A 20185-nucleotide genomic window follows, 5' to 3' on the forward strand; every position below is an offset into this window, starting at 1 on the left:
CAGAAATGATGAATTGTCAAATAGACTCACTCTGAGACAATGAGCTAAAAGGAACCAGGTGGCAGATGACAAGATTTTCTTCTGTGCCTGGATGCTTTGTGATAAAATATTTCTGAGCCTGTGTCAGTTCCCTTCCAGTCAGAAAACTATTCTTAGTGCTTTATACTAAATCAGAGCCGACTGTGGATCTTAGCTAATCTCAAGATATGCCATATCTTTAGGGGAAGAGGACCAGCTGAGTAACACTACTTAGCTAGGAGGTAATTGAACTAGGAGATTGCAGGGTACTGAGAGTGTGATTAATTGGTTGCCAGAATCCTGATACTCTGAAGAAGATGCTATTAACCATGTGCTCCATGTGTCAGAAGGTCCCCTGCTCAAAGGGTCACTTAACTAAATGCTACACTTCAAGGTCAGACAGAGCTTTCCAAGAATTATTTCCAAAGTAGTTGCTTTCTCTCATGATCAGCCAGTGTATCACCATATAGTTGTGTTTTTTTAATAATGATGTATAAATACAATGTGACATCAAGTGAATCTCTTCTACAGCCTTGCTTTTGTCACACTGAATACCCCCCAAAGAGCCAACTTATACCTAAGTACAGTTTGTTCAGAACATGTAAGATATATAATGCCTTGTTAACTAGCAGTTCAGCAGCATTCTTTCTTTTAGCGTTAAGGTGCTAACATTTGTAACAACCCATACACATGTCACACACAATGTCTGTCTGTTGTATTTTTCTGATTGCTGGTGGATAGGTCTCTTTTTCAAGTCATGAGCAGAAAGGTTGCATGTCAAAATTAGGGTGCTTCTAAATAAACATTCTGGACTGTTGCATTTTGCCTCACTAACAGCTTGGTGATTATTAATGTTTTCTTACACTGCATAATACTTCACCTAATAAAGGTTCTGCTCTTTGAGACATTTGAGATGAGCATAATTGGCAAAATCTAGTAATACTTGCAGTTCATAGAATTGCTTTTCTTTTAAAAATGATGACAAGTCTCCAGAAATATCAACTAGCAACTGGGTGAAGTAGCACATTAACCCCGGTTGTGCATTTTCTGCATATGTTGTTGCTTCATCTAGTTTAGGGGTGCACAACTTTGGTGGATCAGGGGGTAGTTTTCTGTCCTGCAGAACCCTCCAGTCATTGCCAGAATAACCAAAAAGTTGTGGCGGGAGGGAGGTTGGAATCATAAAGAAATCCATTCTGATTTTGAATAAGAGGTATCTTTGCTGTTAAACAGTATAGGGCAGAGCTTCTCAATCTTTAGTCCTCAAATATTTTGGATTAAAGAATTCCCAGCCAGCATGGCCAATGATCAGAAATTCTGAGAGCTGAAATCCAAAACATCTTGAGGACCAGAGACTGAAAACTGCTGGTGAAGCAGGTTCCTGCCAGCTGTTTGAGAGATGAACCAGTAACCCTGGAGTCTTCTAAGAAAGGCAATTCACCCTTTCTTTCTTTTTTGCCAGAAAAGAGGCAATTCCAGGAAGTCTGGCAGGGAGGTATTAAAAATGTAGAAACAGCCTTGGGGTTCAACTATGATCAGTACTAGAGTTGGAATTTGCCAACCCTTGAGCTAGTTAAGTCATCTGCACAGTAATACTCAGTCATTTCTTGTAGAAACAGAATGCTGTTTCTGTTCTGGTTCTGTGCTTCCATTATTCTTTGGAAGTGTTGATATGCCATATAGATACAAGTGAAGCATGGAACACACTAAAATCTATAACATTAGGTGCTGGTTTTCACCGCCAACTTCTGCAGAAAACAGGACAAGAGATGTCTTCTCCTCTCCACTTGTGTGTTGCCATTGGAGTTATGGGGGAATCTAAGGTGAGCTTGTTATCTGCATGTTTGTCATGTTTGGTGTTTTTAAACACTGATAGATCTATGATACTGTGAGCATATTCTTATTCTTTTTTGGCAGAGAAAAAAAGATGAAGAAAAACGGAGACTCTATGATGGATGGGTAATGTCTCAGGATCATCTTAGCATCACAATCACTTCCAGCAGCCTTCCAAAAACAGCAAACAGTAGAGGCTGATGACTTGGGTATGTAAAGGCAAAGAGAAGCATTTCCACTGTTCAGGAGGTTGTAGAAATGCTAACTAGCACTGTATATGGCCTCAGCAGTAGCAAAGGAGAACCCATGAGGTCTGAATATCTAGGTGCATCTGAACTGTGGCAGTGGGATAAGTATAAGATGCACATACAGGTGCAGTAGCCTTACAATGCTTATAGTTGAAAGCCATTGCATGGGCCATTGTTGAGCAAATGCTTTAAATAAATATCAAAACCCACACAGCTACATCTTACATGGATGCATATTTTAAAGATATTTTTAAATTGCTGATGTCTTATTCTTTCTCTCTTGGCTATTAGTGATGTGCATTTGAAGAATCTCTGATATTTTAAGGTAAAATATTTTAATTACAGAACCCAACTTAGTGTTGTGGTTTGAGCATTAGAGTACAACTTTGGAAATCAGGTTTGAATCCCTGCTCAGCCATGGAAAACCACTGGGTGACTTGGGCAAGTCACATTCTCTCAGCCTCAGAGGAAGGCAAAGGCAACCCCGTCTGGACAAATCTTTCCAAGAAAACCCTATGATAGGTTCACCTTAGGGACACCATAAGTCAGAAATGATCTGAAGGCACACAACAACAACTGACAGGATACCAGCCAAGTATTCAAAGGAGCCACCTTTCGCCTGCTTAGCTGAGAGGTACCCCCCCTCCAATATAGAAATCCAATGGGTTACCTTGGGCAAACATAATATTTCATACTGCTATTTATGCAGACATGAATTGCTTGAACAGATTGACTCTTTTCAGACAGCCATTCAAGACGGCCTTAAAGGAAATGAAGCACAGAGATACTAAGACTGGCAGATACTGGAAAGGTTTAAGAAGCATGAATATACTGGCATGCCAAAGTCATTAATAATAAATAATAATAAAATTTTATTTATATCCCGCTCCTTCCCAAGATCAGGGCGGCTTACAACATAGGTTAAAAACAATGGTGCCATAAACAATATAAAAAGATACAACTACACAGGCTAACCATACAATCAATAAAAACAATCAATAAAACTAACAGCATTAAAAGCCCCTTAGCCCAACCTCTTGGCCACGGAAAAGGAGGGAGGCCCACAGGATTTTTAGTCGGGGAATGCCTGTTGGAACAGGAAGGTTTTTAAATCCTTCCTGAATTGGGCCAGGGTGGTAGTCGAGCAGAGCTCGGTGGGCAGCGTATTCCAAAGGGCTGGGGCAGCCGTGGAGAATGTCCTCCGTGTGGTGGAGGATAACCTAGCCCCAGGCACCTTCAGTAATTGCTGCCCAGACGTTCTGAGGGTGCGAGGCGGAATGTATGGGGAGAGGCGGTCCTTTAGGTATCCTGGGCCCAAGTCATTTAGGGCTTTATATGTAATCACCAACACCTTATATTGAGCCCGGAAGCGAATGGGCAGCCAATGGAGATCTTTCAAAACCGGTGTTATATGGCTGGTCCTGGAAACGCCCGTGACCAGCCGGGCTGCCATATTCTGCACCATTTGCAGCTTCCGAGTTTGGTATAAGGGTTGCCCCATGTAGAGTACATTGCAGAAGTCCAGTCTCGAAGTTACCAGAGCATGTACAACAGTTTCTAGGTCCCTCTGGGCCAGGTATGGGCGCAAGCTGGCGAATAAGCCGAAGCTGATGACAGGTGCTCTTGACCGTCGCATTCACCTGAGCAGTCAGATGGAGCGACGAATCAAGAAGCCCCCCAGACTGCGCACGGAGTGCCTTCACAGGGAGCTGACCCCAGTCAGGACAGGTGGAACCACCGCCATTCCGGGCCAGGAGACCTATCACAGTACCATACGTGTTTCTCTGGATTCAACTTGAGTCGGTTTTCCCTCATCCAGCCCATTACTGACTCTAGACAGGCCACGAGAGGAGAGACGCCATCCCCAGTCACTGCATCAGTCGGAGACATAGAGAAAATAATTTGGGTGTCATCAGCGTACTGATAACCCGCGCCTCATGTCTCCGGATGATCTCTCCCAGCGGTTTCATGTAAATGTTAAATAGCATGGGAGACAGAATGGCTCCTTGAGGGACCCCAGTTTTAAGGGCCCGCTCGTCGGAGCACACGTCTCCCAGCTGCACCATCTGGGACCTCCCGGAGAGGTAGGACCGGAACCACTGGAGCGCAGTGCCCCCGATTCCCACCTCTGCCAGGCGTCCCAGAAGGATACCATGGTCTATGGTATCGAAAGCCGCTGAGATGTCCAAGAGCACCAGCAGGGACATGCTTCCCCTGTCGATGCCCAGACGGAGATCATCAACCAAGGTGACCATGGCCGTCTCAACCCCGTAACCCGCCCGGAAGCCAGTTTGAAATGGGTCCAGATGATCCGTTTTATCCAAGACCGCCTGAAGCTGGATTGCAACCGCCCTCTCGATCACCTTACCCAAAAATGGTAGCAGCGAAACAGGCCGATAATTATTATGTACCAGGGGGTCGAGGGAGGGCTTTTTTAAGATATTTTTTACAATGGCCAATTTCAATTGAGATGGAAATAGCCCATCCCTCAGAGATGTATTAACTATCCGGCGTAACAATAATGTTACCGCCGGTCCCCCCTGGGCCGCTAACCACGAGGGACAGGGATCAAGAGAGCAGGTTGTCTTCCGAACACTTCCGAGGATCTTGTCCACATCCTCGGTACTCACCGACTCAAACTGATCCAGTTTAACAAAGTCCACGGAGGCTCTGGACACTTCTACCCTAGGTTCTGCTAAAATGTCAGCGTTCAGACCTTCGCTTATGCGAGAGGTTTTATCCGCAAAAAAGTCGTTAAACAGGTCACAGCAGGCCTTAGAAGGTTCAAGGATCTGGTTCAGGGCAGGAGGGAGCTGAGTTAGCTCCCTAACCACCCTGAACAACTCTGCCGGACGCGACTCTGCGGACGCAATACGAGCACCATAGAACGAGTTCTTTGTTGCTCATATTGCCTCTCCGTAGTCCTTTAACAGTTGGTCTAGGAGAGCCTTGTCGTCTAAGCAAAGGTGTTTCCGCCAACGGTACTCTAGCCGTCGCAAAGCCCGCTTCCTTGCCCGGAGATCTTCCGTATACCAGGGCTTACGCTTAGAAGCAGGCCTGAGAGGGCGCTTGGGAGCAATACTGTGTATAGCCCTAGAAAGACCGGTATTCCAAATACCGGTGAGGGCATCAACAGAGTCGCCGTCATTTCCAACCGTGAGCCCCTCTAAGGCTTCTTGGAACCTCTCAGGTTCCATCAGCCTTCGAGGGTGGACCATCCTAACAGGTCCACCACCCCCTGGGGGGATCTGGGTAGAGGCCTTGATTTTCACCTCTACCAGGAAGTGATCCATCCATGGCAGGGGGGAAACATTAACTATTTCCACCCACGGATTTTCCACCTCCGAACAGAAGACCAAATCGAGAGTATTACCCACACAATGCGTAGGACCCTGTATCAGCTGGGACAGGCCCATGGCCGCCATGGTATCCATGAATTCCGGAGCCGCACCAGATGGAACATGGCTGGCCGTGAGGGAGATGTTGAAGTCACCCAGGACAAGAAGCCTGGGCGTCTCCAACATCAGCTCAGCGACCAGCTGTGTCAGCTCGTTAAGGGAGTCCGCTAATGCACGGGGTGGCCGATACACTAACAGAATCCCTAGACTGTCCCTAGCCTTTAGGGTCAGGTAAATACACTCGATATAGGAGGTCTGTCGGATGTGGTTCCTGGTGAGGGATATGGTGTTCCTATGTATCAAGGCCACACACACACACCCCGCCCACCTAACCTGCGCTGGTCCTTCACTGAGAACCCAGCAGGCAGGGCCTGAGCCCACACAGCATCTCCTTCAGGCCCAAGCCAGGTCTCGGTAATGCAAGCCAGGTCACACTTACTGTCCTCCAACATATCGTGGAGGATGTGGGTCTTGTTGTTAATAGACCTGGCATTGCACAGGAGCAGCGACAGGGTTTGTGGCACGGTTGGAGTGACCCTCTGGTCCTTTAGGTTGGGAGGGGGACAGGAAGGCGAGATAGATATGATGCATCGATCACGCCTTCCCCTGGAACGCAAGTCCCTTCTCCCACCACCATACCTCCCACTGCCCCACACAACCTCAATTGGAGCTCCGCCCGCAGTGATGTTATCCCCGGCCCAGGTATCCCCCGCATCCCTATCCTCCCCCCACCCTTCTATGGCTACTGGAAGAGCTGAGGTTAGCCACCACAGGCATCCTCTGCTCTTGGGCTAGTCCAAAGCCTCCCTAGCCCGATAACACCTGCGTAGTTGCGCAGTTACGCAGCGGTGCCCCTTCAGTCCATGGGCGGCACTCCCGGGGCGGTGCGCAGATGCGCACCTCCGACACCCCGGGAGGAGGCCGCCCGGCAGAAAGCGCGACGCTGGCGGTGGTAAGGGTCCGGCAGGGGAGGAGGCAAAGGAGGGTGTGTCAGGAAGGTCCGACGCGCGGCTTTATGCTCGCCTCTCTCACAGGCGAGCTCCTCCCTGGCTTCCCTCCAGCTGTCTCTTAAAGGCCCCACTCACTGCCGCCAAACGCCAAGGCCAGGACGCCAACAAACAGAGTCCCGCTGCGGTGCCCCTTCAGTCCGTGGGCGGCACTCCCGGGGCGGTGCGCAGATGCGCACCTCCGACACCCCGGGAGGAGGCCGCCCGGCAGAAAGCGCGACGCTGGCGGTGGTAAGGGTCCGGCGGGGGAGGAGGCAAAGGAGGGTGTGCAGTGGAAGGGTGATGCTTTGGGTCTCAGAACCTCATCCTACTACTATTCAGTTATGGATGGCTTCAGCATGTCATAGATGATGAAACTATAGTGAGGAAAACAGCCATGAGCTTTAGAATAGATTGGTCTGATAAACACTCATCCAAGAAATGATCATGAAAAACTTCTGGGCTAGGCACAGGATGGGGAAAATAGGGGTTTTCCCCTTATTGTACCTCATCTGATCTAAGCATCACAATCAGCTCAAACCACTTTGTATGTAATTTCCTCCTTGCATATGCTTTTATCTTCTGATATTATTGGCTGGTAACCCTCTAAATTGTCTGAGCCTGTGCACTAGTGAGAAACACCAATAAAGAACCAAAGTATGCATTCATATGAAAATGCCTCTGGGCCACAGGGCAGTCTTTTGAATAATTCCATATAATTTCATATTTCTGTTCAATAAAAAATAAACTTTACTACAGAACCACAACAATATCTCAGATACTGTATTAGAGTAGAGGGTACAACTAATACAACTAATATATTCTACATGGTAGAATGCTTTCATCTCTTTCTAACTCAGCCAGAAGTATTCTCATCCTTAACAAATATTAATCTTCCAGCAATAGAGGCAGGCAATATAATAAATGATAGAATTTAAACATAGTTCAATAAACAAGGACTGCAGTGTTTTAGTAACTGCACATCCAACATCTCATTAATTGCAATCCACTTTCCAAATGTTTTCCACTGTGGTACCTATTCAACACCACATTTTTTTAAAAAAAATAATTGTCCTGAAAATCTGAAGAGTACTAACACTTTCCACTATTCATGTTATAATTTTTATCCAGTATTCATGGTGGGAGGTGCCATTACATCACCACCTACAAGCAATTTCCTCTGATATTTAAGCCTAGTGAGAATCAATGGAAAATAATTTCCATAGGAATAGTCATATTGGTCTGTTGGAGCAGAAACAACAAAAGCCTAATGTTGGTAGTCCCAGTTAGAATAGATCTACTGAATTAAAATAACATGCACAAGTCTTGATTTAACAAGTGTAAAATGCTAACTGCTTGCCGTTTCAGTGTTGGGGAAAAGATATGGTATAAACAGAGAAGAGGTTGAGACAAAAGGGGTGGACTGGGATGTTACTACTGATACACTGGAACTTATCACATGTGGAGTTGAAACCACAATTTTAGCAAAAGAATAGCATGGTTGACAGCACCTATCACATGAAGTTATCTGTGATCCATCATTGTGTGCCTCTGAAGTGCTGTTAGAGGGCATCTTTTCATTGATAGGAAAACCTATCAATAAGCAGCCAATCATGCTGTCACCCCATTACTCCATAGGTGTGATGGTGACAGTCTATGACAATCCCAATATTAGGCAGTTACATGGTGTCAGTCTTTTCTTTTCTCCCTCCTCCTAGATATTCCAAGACAGTCTGTTCTCTTTTTCTCCCTCTCCACTCCACTTTTTCACTTTCTTTTTTATTCTTCTGAAGAGAGGTCTGGTAATAAAAGCTACAAAACTCGTATGTTTTTATTCCTTTTAAGGAGCCCTGGTGGCGCAGTGGTTAAATGCCTGTACTGCAGCCATTCACTCAAAACCACAAGGTTGCGAGTTCAAGACCAGCAAAAGGGCCCAAGCTCAACTCAGGCTTGCATCCTTCCGAGGTGGCTAAAATGAGTACCCAGACTGTTGGGGGCAAATTAGCTTACTTGCTAATTAGCTTACTTGCTGTTCACTGCTATGATCTTTGGAATAGCGGTATATAAATAAAACAAATTATTATTAATTATTATTTAATAACGCTATTTCAGTGAGACCGAAACTCATGTGATAAAGTCCATCGTCTCTGCTCTAGTTGGTTTAGGCCAATGTATCCTGTGGCATCTTAAAGATGAAGCAGGCAATAAATCACAAAGGTCCATGCTATAATATGGGGGTTAGCCTTTCAGGTGCTAGCAGCACACTCTGTTGCTTTTATTGGAAAATCAGTAGCTAAATAATAATATAAGTTACTAAACAGTATCAAATACTTCATATTTTAGATCTTTATCATTTAATCATGTGTGGTTTACACCACTCAGTATTAGAGTCTCTGTGAATTAACTCCAATGCTACAAGAGCAGGGCTAAATTTTAGGCAACCTCCACTGCTATGCAGCTGATTTCCTGACTAGACTGGTTTAGTAATCCTTGGGAAGGCAATGCAAAGTCTGAAGGAACAGGGAAGCATGTAATTAACAGGATCCCTCTGTGACATCAGGAAACTTGTGAAAGTCATCCCGGCAAAACAAGAATAGGAAACCTACCCATCAGTTCAATTCTTCTACTGGTTTACAAATATACAGGATTTAAAATCTTTCAAACAGACAAAGTTAGTAGGCATTTTTGTACACTTAGGATCAGACTCACCCCATGTAAAAATTAGGAGCACATTATCATGTCCAAAGTTTAGTTTTTAACAAAGCTGCATCAGCTTGTAGCTTATTTAAATAACAGCATGTAATTTAACCCTAAGTACAGAACTTGGATTTTCTAATTGCACAGTTCTGTATTGAACTGTCTGTTTTATGATTTTATTTTTGTACAGCTGGTATTGTACATTAACTCAAATGATACAATATTAGGGATGAGTTTGTGGAACCACCACTGTGGTACAGCTGATGTCCTTTACAATCCTTGGGAAGTCAATGCAAAATGCTAATTTATGATGGGATGATGATTATGATTATGATGATCAGATATGTCTATCACCTAGTTATTACATAGGGACGCACTGGTTTAGTGGTTAAGATGCCAATTCTGACAATTGTAAGGTCAGAAAGTTGGCAGTTCGAGACCCAAGTGTCATGTGACGGAGTGAACTCTGTCACTAGTCCCACCTTCTGCCAACCTAGCAGCTTGAAAGCATATAAAAGTGTAACTAGATAAAAAATCCCACCCATTCTGGTGGGGAGGTAAGAGAGTTCTGTGCAATCATGGTGGCCACATGACCACAGAGTCATCTTCAGACAATGCTGGCTCTTCTTCTTAGTAACAAAGATGAACACTTCCCCTACAGTCAATTATAACTAGATATTCATGTCAAGCGGAAACCTTTACCTTTTTAGTTACTACATAATGAGAGTGAATCTGCTGATTGCAAGATCAGCAGATTGGCAGTTCCAGGCCTGGGTGCCACATGATGGGGTGAGCTCCCATCACTAGTCCCAGCTTCTGCCAACCTAGCAGTTTGAAAGCATGCAAATGCAAGTAGATAAACAGGTACCACTTCAGTGGGAAGGTAAACAGCGTTCTGTGCAATCATGCTGGCCACATGATCACAGAGTAGTCTCTGACAATGCTGGCTCTTGGTCTTAGTAACAGGGAGGAGCACCACCCCCTATGGTTGGACATGACTTGACAGCCTTGTCAACAGGGAATACCTTTACATACCTTTAATCATAGATACACAACTAAAGTCCGAAACACACTGCAGAAATAATCCAGTTTGAGACCGCTTTAACTGCCCTGACTTAGTGCTAGGGAATCTTGGGAACTGTAGTTTATTGTGACACCAGAGCTCTCTGACATAGAAAGCTAAATGTTTCACAAAACTACAGTTCCCAGAATTCCTTAGCACTGAGCCAGGGCAGTTAAAGCAATCTCAAATTGGATTATTTCTGCATTGTGTTTTGGACCAAAATAATATCTCCCTGCTCACCCTCCCCTGTCCCCATTTGCTGGGCAGCAGCTGCTGTGATCAAGAGGGCTCTGTTCTTCTGTTGATTGGGATGCTGATGAGTGACATTTCTGTCCATCACATGAGCAATTCCTAATGCAACAGGCAGTAGCACAGTTCCTGTTGCAATTCCCCCTGGCACCAGAAATCACTTGTGGAGAGAGAAACATCAATCATCTGCTTCCCAACTGAAAGAGGAACAGACTTCTCTCACTTGCAGTGGCTTCTGCCTAGTAAGTGAAGACTGGGGAACTTTTATAGTCCCTACTTAGCCTCTAAAGTAGTAAATATGGAGAGGACTAGTATATTGCAGAATATACATTCATAATTGCCTCAGTGAATTCTGGCCTATAGTAGGAGTAGGAGTATCATCAGACAACAATAACAAATGGAAAAGAAGGGGGAGGAAGTACTTGCAGCAAGATGTCACAGACTGGAATGTATCATTGCAACCATGTTAAAGTAGCTGCAGTGATACACTGGTATCTATGCAAAAAAACAAAAGAAGATTTAGCATCTGCTATGAACCAGTGGGAATCTTTAAAAAGCCTTAAAAGGGGTTGTAAAAAAAATGGAGTCGTAAAAATCTTATGGAACTTTAAGCTTCAAAGTGGCAATCAACAAACTGATCGACAATTATAACAGTTATAAAGAAACAGATATAAAGAAAGCCTGGCTTATAGATGTGGCCATCACAGCAGAACTGAAGACAAAGCAAGGGAACAGATTCCAAAATACAAGACCTACTGTGATAAATGGGAGCCCCTCCATTTATCAGGGTCTTATTTCTTATGAGATGAGGAGTGATGGCATCACAGTCAGTGGTGAGGGCAACCAGCCAATCAGATGGCAGTAAAAAGAAAAGAACCTTCTGGATGATGGCTGGAGAGAGACCATTGAAGGAAGCTGAGAGGGAGAAGGCTGAGGAAGAGCAAGACCTTGCCTTCTGGGCCTGCCTCACTACTAGTTAAGGTTTGGCTTGTCAGGGATGATGGGAGTTGTAGCTCTTCACCTCTGGCTTGAACTCACCACCTGGTTGTGCACCTCGCTGACCAGTTTTGGCCAGTGGTTATAGCTTAGCAAGAGTTACAGAGAATAGGCTGAAGACCCCGACAAACTCTCCAAGCCTTCTCACTCTTGCTTCCACAGAAGTCTTCACCCTTCTTCAGGATCCAGCTGGTTCTTGTAGCTTCACCCAAGACACCAGACGACTCAGTAGTCTTAAATAAAAGATCTACTTTATTCTACTATATACAGCTCCAAAACTATCCAACACAACAATACTCAACTCCTCACTCTACTCCTACAATCCACTCTACTACCCACTACTACAACCCACAAAATACATTGGGATGCATAGTCATTATTATAGTCAATGCAAGATACCACCCACTGTTGTCTGTTTCCACCCAGTAGGCATGTACACCATTCTCATTGGTTCTCTTGGTTCATCCTACAATTAGTGATTTCATCATCTCAGCCTTGACCACTTAACAATTGTCAGGTGTGTCCAATTATCCACTTTACATTTCTTGTCCTTGGCAGTTAGGACTTGTTAATTGTATTACCATTTACACCTGTGTGGTTCCCAATTGGCTTCTGCTGAGTCATCCTGACTCTCACATACATGTTTTATTTCTTTACTGTATATCCCATGTTGCTTTTTCCTTGACATGGCTGACATGATTGTGTTTTGAAATGGATACTTTAAGTTTTGTGCCTGGAGGACCAGTCGTCTTCCATGTTTCTTTTCTTTAATGTTTCTTCTTTAAAATAAATCTTTTTTCTCCAGTGCTCTGTCTCCTCTTAATTCCTTTTAATGGCCTTGGCACCTCTCGGGGGGAAAACAAAAACCAAATCTGGTTCTAGGGATGATAGCTTCTCTGGGAGCAATTTCATTTAGAATGATGAAACATCTGAATGAAAATGTCACAGATGGGATCATAATTGCACTGTTACAATAAGTGACACTACTTGGAAGATGCTGCACTATCCAATGACATCTCACTAATTCCCAGATGTCTGGATAGAATCTAAATCATTGATGGTCCAAAGCTCCAGGCAATAGACTGAGGAACCAAGATTTAATAATAATAACAGTCTTCTGTTTGACCCTGATGTCATGCACTATCTCATATTCAACTATTATTTCTGTAAATAATAATAATAATAGGGCCAAAGGAAAGACTGTCCACTAGGATCTTATATTGGGAATAATTTAAACCTCCCTCTCTTTCATTGCACGGAAGGCACTCATGCAAAGAAATACCCATATGTCCTCACTTGGCTTTGGGGCTTGCTCCTCTCAATGACACCTGTCCCTGAGTCATAGCCTCTCCCTACTCCCACATTCCATAGTGGTTGTTCTCATCCTTTTGCCAGTAGCATTCTTGTCTACCTCCAGGTGTGCATATGTTTAATCCCCTGAATGGATGAATATGATGTGGGTGTCAAAGAGGCAATATGTGAGGGCATGTTCACCTTAAAGTATATCATCTCATAGATCATTAGCTAGAATATTTTGTGTCATCCTTTATCATCCCAGTCAAGATCCTAGTCTCAGATATTGTATACCAGTTCTAACTATTAAACATCACTAATCCTGTGGTTAGAAGCCCTAGTGGCACAGTGGTTAAATGCTTGTACTGCAGCCTCCCACAGCCACAAGGTTGTGAGTACAATCCCAGTTAGGGCTCTAGGGTCAACTCAGCTTTGCATCCTTCCGCAGGTCACTAAAATCAGTACCCAGCTTGTCAGGGGCAATTAGCTTACACATTGTAAACAGCTTGGGGAGTGCTTAAGTGCACTGATAAGTAGTATAGAAATGTACTTGCTATTGCTATTGTACCACAAATAGGCAATGTTTTGGAGTGCTTCCAACTCAAGGGCTCTTGTTGCTATGAACACCCTTAAACTTCCATAAATGAAGTACGATGATGATGCCATAAAGGCCACTACCAGAAATGCATTTAGTTTCAACTTTAATTGATGATTCAGATATCAAGAATTGCTTAATCAATGAGGTTCCCAGGTGTGGTATATTAAACAAGCTGGATCACACAGGTCTTCAAAAGGTACTGAATGTTGTGTTTAAATAAGATATAACTATGGTTTGTACAGATAGCCTAGGGTTATCAGGTGTAGAAGCACTGACTGAAGTCTTGGGAAATTGCTGTGGTTCTCACGGTCTCCAAGAAAAGAATAGAGTTCCTGGGTCCAGAGTGTCCCAGACCTTGAAAATTCAAAACCAAAACCTGAGACCTCGGGATGCCTTTTGCTGTTGTCTCTGGGGCAAGCCCTGATCATATCATTCAGTGTGATACATTAAGCATCAACCACAGCTGTTCAGAGCACACCATTTATTTTTAAAAAATAAACGTCTAGAAATTAGAAAATATTCGTTGGGTTAGAAATTAAGTTTCCAAGGTTTGCTTTGAACAGGAAAGGTATAATTTGCCAAGTGTTTTGTGAACACTTTTTCAAACATGGCTTTTAAAATGCACAGCAGTTGCAATCCAAGCAAAGTTTTCAAGGTCTGCTCTGAACTAAAAATGTCTACAGTAGTTACCCTAGCAGCAGCAGGGAGTGAGGGTGGGAAAAGAATAGATAATATATTTGTAATTTATAATTTTTAAGACAATGCTTTCCCCCTAAAATTATACCTCCCCCTCATCCTAAGGACCAGAGAAGATGGTCCAGGCCTGGAGATTCAAGGTGAGATCCTGAGATCTGGCACTGAAGAAGAAGAATGCTTGGGTTTTATATGTAGTGTGGCTTTAAAACCTAGGCATCTTTAGCCATTCCTAGTTGGCACCAGGATTCCCTGGCTCTGTACAAAGGTGTTTGGATGTATGTTGCATTTGTGCAATGTTGATGTACCAAAAAGCTATGAGCAAAGGTGTGTATGTACATGAGCCCAACATGCCATTTGTGGTAAGGCAGAGAGTAGAGTGTCAGCATTGCAACTCAATAAACTTTTTGTTCTGCAAGCAGTATTGCATTGCAGTGGCCATGTCTGTGGCTTCACAAAGACATGCTCCCTGCGCTCAGCTTTTGGTCCTGAAATTTCAGTCAATGGGATGCTGCAGAGATAACAACTCTAGGGCAGTCAACATTTCCCATTTTCTCTTGGCATGCCTGGGGCAACAGGTTCCTAAATCTACTAGATGGATGAAAAGCCATCCTGTCAACCACAGCCCACATTCATGATTCTAGAGAATTCACACAGGCCAATACCAGGAAGGACTCCAATGAAACTGTTGAACTGATGTAGCCTGCTAGGCTTTAAGGGCTCAGTTGGGTTCTGATTGGCACAATGATGTCCCTGATGCCTTTGCACAACTGAGACAGCTATGAACAAGCTACCTTTATTGCCCAGCAGCTCGTAAAGAAAGTTTCTTTCTGCCTTGTCTTCTCTATGCACCTTCATATTAATTCGTATTTATCAGCAGCTATGAAGCAGTCTTTGGCTGTCGCATGTTTCTGATCAGCCGGGCTTGACAGTAAGACCACTTTGTCCTTCAGCATCTCTGTGGGCTCTGTTCATTCAAACCATGCACTTCACTGACTGGGAGAGGCCAGGCTGTATCATCTTGGAATTCTTCACCTCATTGCTCTGGGGCCTAAGCTCCCCTTCTATAAAATAAGGGTGACAATGGGACCTTTGTCTGTATAGTATGCCTAGACTGCAAGGTCTTTGGGGCAGGCACTGTTTGTACAGTATAAGCACAAGAGTCCTTTTATCTCTTAGGCTACTATAATAAGCATAAAAACAGATTCAAAACATAATCTGTCAATGCTAGATGTCTACAGCATGATATACGAATAAGATAGGTAAACTGTGTGCCATGATCACTTTGGCTAGAGTTCAAGCTTCGTTATGTTCTAACCAGAGATGAGAAATGTTGGGAGTTCTTGGGTGTCTCTGTAGCTACTATAGCTAATAAACTTATATTCACATATATATCTAGACATTTTAGTCAAAAAAGTGAACCCCCTAAAAAAAAAAAAACCTGAATTGGTCAATATAAGTATTGTACTTTAACTCTTATTTTTAAAAATAATCATCCTCTTCTGTGAGTGGAGTGGCAGAGCTTAGTCCATCCTGGAAGAACATAAAAGAAGCACCAACCCCCATCTACACAGCCTTCAGGGTAAGCGCAAACAGTTATGCCTGCTGGAATTTTGTGAGTTCTTTGGCATCATTTTCCTTTTTCATCCTTTACATCCTTTGTTACATGCTTCTAAGTTTTACCCTCAACTTAGCCTTGGGTCATATCAAAATCCACAGTTTTGGCTTCAAGCCTGTCCTCGATTTTTACATGAGGTCAACCTATAGTCAAATATATACAGTATTCATCACAAAGGTTTTTTCCATTCATCTATATTGTGAACTTGAGTTGCACAGCTTGTAAGACATTCTGCTACATGACAAATTACCTTATAACCAATTATTGAACAGCATTCACTTTAAGATACCACAGAATAAACTGAACTATATAGTCACTTGTGTCACTCAGTTGTCCTGTGAGTACCATGGGAGTGTTCGAAGCATCCATTGTTCAACAAATTAAGTGAGGAAGTACCCATTCAGATCATTAATAGGTATAACACTAATTTCTCTCCAGAGTGAGCTGCCTCTATTGAATCACAATAATGCTTCCTAAAGCCTTGTTCTATCTACATGCCAAATAACACTGAGACTATGGTCGTTATCACACAACGGAAATTGTAAGGATAATCCAGTGTCATCCTGAACACAATCATGGGTATTCACATTATTGCGTGAAAAAGTTATCACACGCATTCGCTGGCATTCCGAACGCACTCCAAACACAATTCCACAGCAATCCAAATTAAGTAAATACGGTGAACTAGAGAATTCACAAATCCTATTCCCAGGCTACTTCGCATTCAATTCGATGTTGTTTGGTGTGATATGCATGTCTGTTTTGGCCCTAGTATTTCCTCCCACATCAATTCCCATGAGCCTCCATTTTTGTTTTGGCTTCTGGGGCTCCTATGTCTTCCCTGGCAGCTGGGAGGAGAAGCAGCTGGTTTTGACAGGAAAGAGTGAGGGAGGGAGGCTCTCCATTAGGCACCCTGCAAGCTCTCTCTCTGCCCGAAACAGTGGGCTTGGGCTTTCCCTGCTCCTGGCCCCTTGTGCCCCTTGGGGACCTTTTTGCTTGCCTTCCTTCCTTCCTCCATGGCCAGCGGGCTTCAAAAAGAGAGAACCCCCGCCCCCTTTTTGATTAGCCCCAAAGAGTTCTTCTTCCCTCAACCCTCCTTTGGGGGATGGTGGAGTGGGGCAGCCTGGGGAATGGGGGTCTGTTTTCCTCCCCTCAGGGGCATTGCTCTGGGCTCACAACAAACTCCAACTCCCAGATTTCCACAGCCTTGAGCCACAAAGCGGTGACAAACTGGGTTATTTGTCCAGGGTGGATGTAGTCTTAGTCACCAGCTCTGGTTCCTGCACAACTTCCCCTCCCCTTTCCCCCTCCTCCTCTGACTTGTGATGCCATTGCTTTCAATGGGACTCCCAATGAGCCAGGATAGAACCAGAGATGACCCAGGCACTCCACAACCTCACTGCAGCAAAGCTCTTCCAAATGGGAGGGACTCCTTCTCTCCTCCCAATCCCCCCATAGCTGGAGACCTAAAGGCACAGACAAACACATATACACAAACCATCTGGAGACCCCCACTCCACTTTTTGGGTTTTCTTGGTAGGTTTATTCAGATGGGGTTTGCCATTGCCATTTTCTGAGGAGGCTGAGAGAGTGTGACTTGCACCAGGTCACCCAGTGGCATTCAATCCCTGCCTTCTGCCTTCTAGAGTCATAGTCCAATACTCAAACCAAGTAAAAGGTTGCTTTGGACTGATTTTGAATTGGTGAATTGTCTAAATAACATAAAATAAGAGGTAATGAATACACAAATAAAGTGAATTGCCTAAATAACATGAAAAAAGGGTAATGAATGAACAAATAAAGTGAATTGCCTAAATAATGTGAAATAAGGGGTAATGAATGAACAAATAACGTGAAACAAGGCAAAACCATGGGATCCAGATGCAACCCCTGCCAGAAGTGTAAAAAAGTCACGATCCAATTCTGCCCTCACTGCACATGTGCAGGGATGCTAATTTGAATTCTAGACTACGAAGGGTACGTACTCATATGATAATTTCTTTTGCATTCGCACTAGTTTGGGATGAGCACTGTGTTCTTCTGTGCATTTGATAACCATTTGCGTAATAGCGTTCATTTTCGAATTGGCCCTACCTTCTTTTCTTTCGAAATTGGGAGACACTCATCCCTTGTGATAATGGCCTATCTCACATTTTCAACAGGAGATGCAAGTAATTTAACCTAGACAGTTGGCACAATATGTTATAGAGTGTATATGAAAACACATATCTGAAACCTCTACTTTTTTTATTCTGCATACACACACACAATGAAAGCTCCAAGTATTCTGAACAGAGGCCCTTTCTTTAAAGTCTGTTGTATGAATGATTAGAGGGGGAAAGTTAAATACTACCTCTGGACAGATATTTAGGAGTTAAAACTGTATGTTCCTCGAAACAAATAAAAGGTTTCCTTTTATTTGCTTATCCATTGAAGTATTCTACAAAAACATATATCAACAATAAAAAGGCATTTTAGTACATGCACAGGCTGAATATCCTTCAGTGGTTGCAACATGGGCCAACATGTCTCAGGACTGACAAGATGATATTACGGTAGCACCAAAGTGGGGCATGAGGGGAGGACACAAGCAGAACAGAGTGCTGAATTTAGTTGTTAACATTGGAGACTTAGGCCCTATAGACTGGGCTGAAAGGCTGGCCTGGTGGCAAAGTCAGGGCATCCCGTCCAGATGATGCATGCCCTGACTCCACCCCTGGGGCACCATGACACCATGCGCCGCTCCACATGGCGTGCAGCATCATGACACTCCTCCAGCGCTGTGTCCATACAATGCAGCGCGAAAGGAGCAACATATAACCACATTGCCATGGCTATGGTGCCCTTTTGAGGGTACAAAAAGGAGCCGCTTTTTGCGGCTCCTTTTTCCACCCTTCAAAGGCTGGATTAGGGCTGCAGCATGAGGTTGCCACAGCCCCAATCTGGCTAGGAAAGGTGGTCTGTCAAGCCACTTATTCTACTTTGTTGTACCTGAGTGGAAAAGTCTGTAAAGCAAAGAACCTCTGTTGTCCTTAGGAGATACTTTGTGGTTTGTCATTGCCATTTACGGTGTTATATACTATACATACAATAGGCAGATCACCTCCTTGCAGGCATTGGTTAGCAACAGTCTAGTTCTCAAGATTCCTCCACTGACAGTAAACACTGTTAAATCAAAAGGTTTGTACCACACAGTGCTTTGAGGACTGAAGCTTTGATTACAAATTTAATCAAACAAATTACCTCATCTAATTCAATCAGCCAAATTTACAAGTTTCCCACCCGCTCCCCTGGCCAACCGATCCCATACCCACCCATTCTGGGCATTCACCACTGTTTATGAAAATAAGCTCATTCCTGTAAACACAACTTCAGCAGTTGGTACAAAAGCATCTGTTTATGAAAAGCAGAGATTAAATGTTGTAGAGGCTTTGGCAGGGGAGGAATGGGGTGGTGGTTTGCTTTTGTGAAGCACCTGTCATTGAAAAGGGCCAATACAATAAAACAGCCCAAAAAAGGTACCTCTGTTGGACCTGAGAGACCACTGTGCCAGGCAGGCTAGCAAGGAAGTAGCCAGGAAATAGATGTGGGGATTACTTAGTCTGGGATAAGAATGAATTTGGCCAATCTGTCCCTTCCCTTTGAACATATCATCCCACACCAAAGTTCTGGCTTGCTCAGAAGAAGGGCTGTTCAGAGACCAGAGGAAAGACTTTTTTCCCCCAGAGGGAAAACCAGAGACCTCTGATTTTCCCCCAACAACAGAGCTTGGAAAGTATCTTTTAAGAATGACTATAATAGCAGGCTGCAGCCATTCCAAACTGAGGAGTAGTTGTTGTGGGTCCCACTGCATCGTCCTGTCCTTGTTCAGTCATAGAATGTTTCAGCAGCTCATTTTATTTATTCTTCTTAAAAGCAGCATTCCAAATTCTACCCATCTGTGTGTCATCATTAAGCTTGCAGGCTTGTTCACTAGATTTGGGAAGGGGCATATTCGCTCCAGCCCTGCCCTCCTGTTTTAAGGTTGTGGTTATAAAATTCTCTGGGTTCCAGTGCATTGCCAGTTGATGGGATTAGAAAGGGAGTTTTGTGTTGCATTGCTTTCTTGTGCCGAGGATCATGGGTTATATGAGTCAATTCTGAGCATTGCCTATAGTGATTCTACAGATATGTTCCTCTTGCAAAAATTACCAAAATGTCGTACACTCTGATCTAATCTGCACTGCAGAGATAATGCAGTTTGACGCCACTTTAAGTGCCATGGCTCAATGCTATGGAATTCTGGGATTTGTGGTTCTGTAAGGTATTTAGCCTTCTCTTTCAGAAAGCTTTGGTGCCACAACATACAGTTTGCCCTTCTTATACACTGATTTTTATACACGGATTCAAGCATCCATGGTTTGAAAATGTTCCAAAAAAGTATAAATTTCAAATATCAAACCTTGATTTTCCATTTTTTATAAGGGACACCATTTTGCTATGTCATTATATACAA

The sequence above is a fragment of the Sceloporus undulatus genome, chromosome 1 (genome assembly GCF_019175285.1).
Source record: "Sceloporus undulatus isolate JIND9_A2432 ecotype Alabama chromosome 1, SceUnd_v1.1, whole genome shotgun sequence".
NCBI classification, from domain to species: domain Eukaryota; kingdom Metazoa; phylum Chordata; class Lepidosauria; order Squamata; family Phrynosomatidae; genus Sceloporus; species Sceloporus undulatus.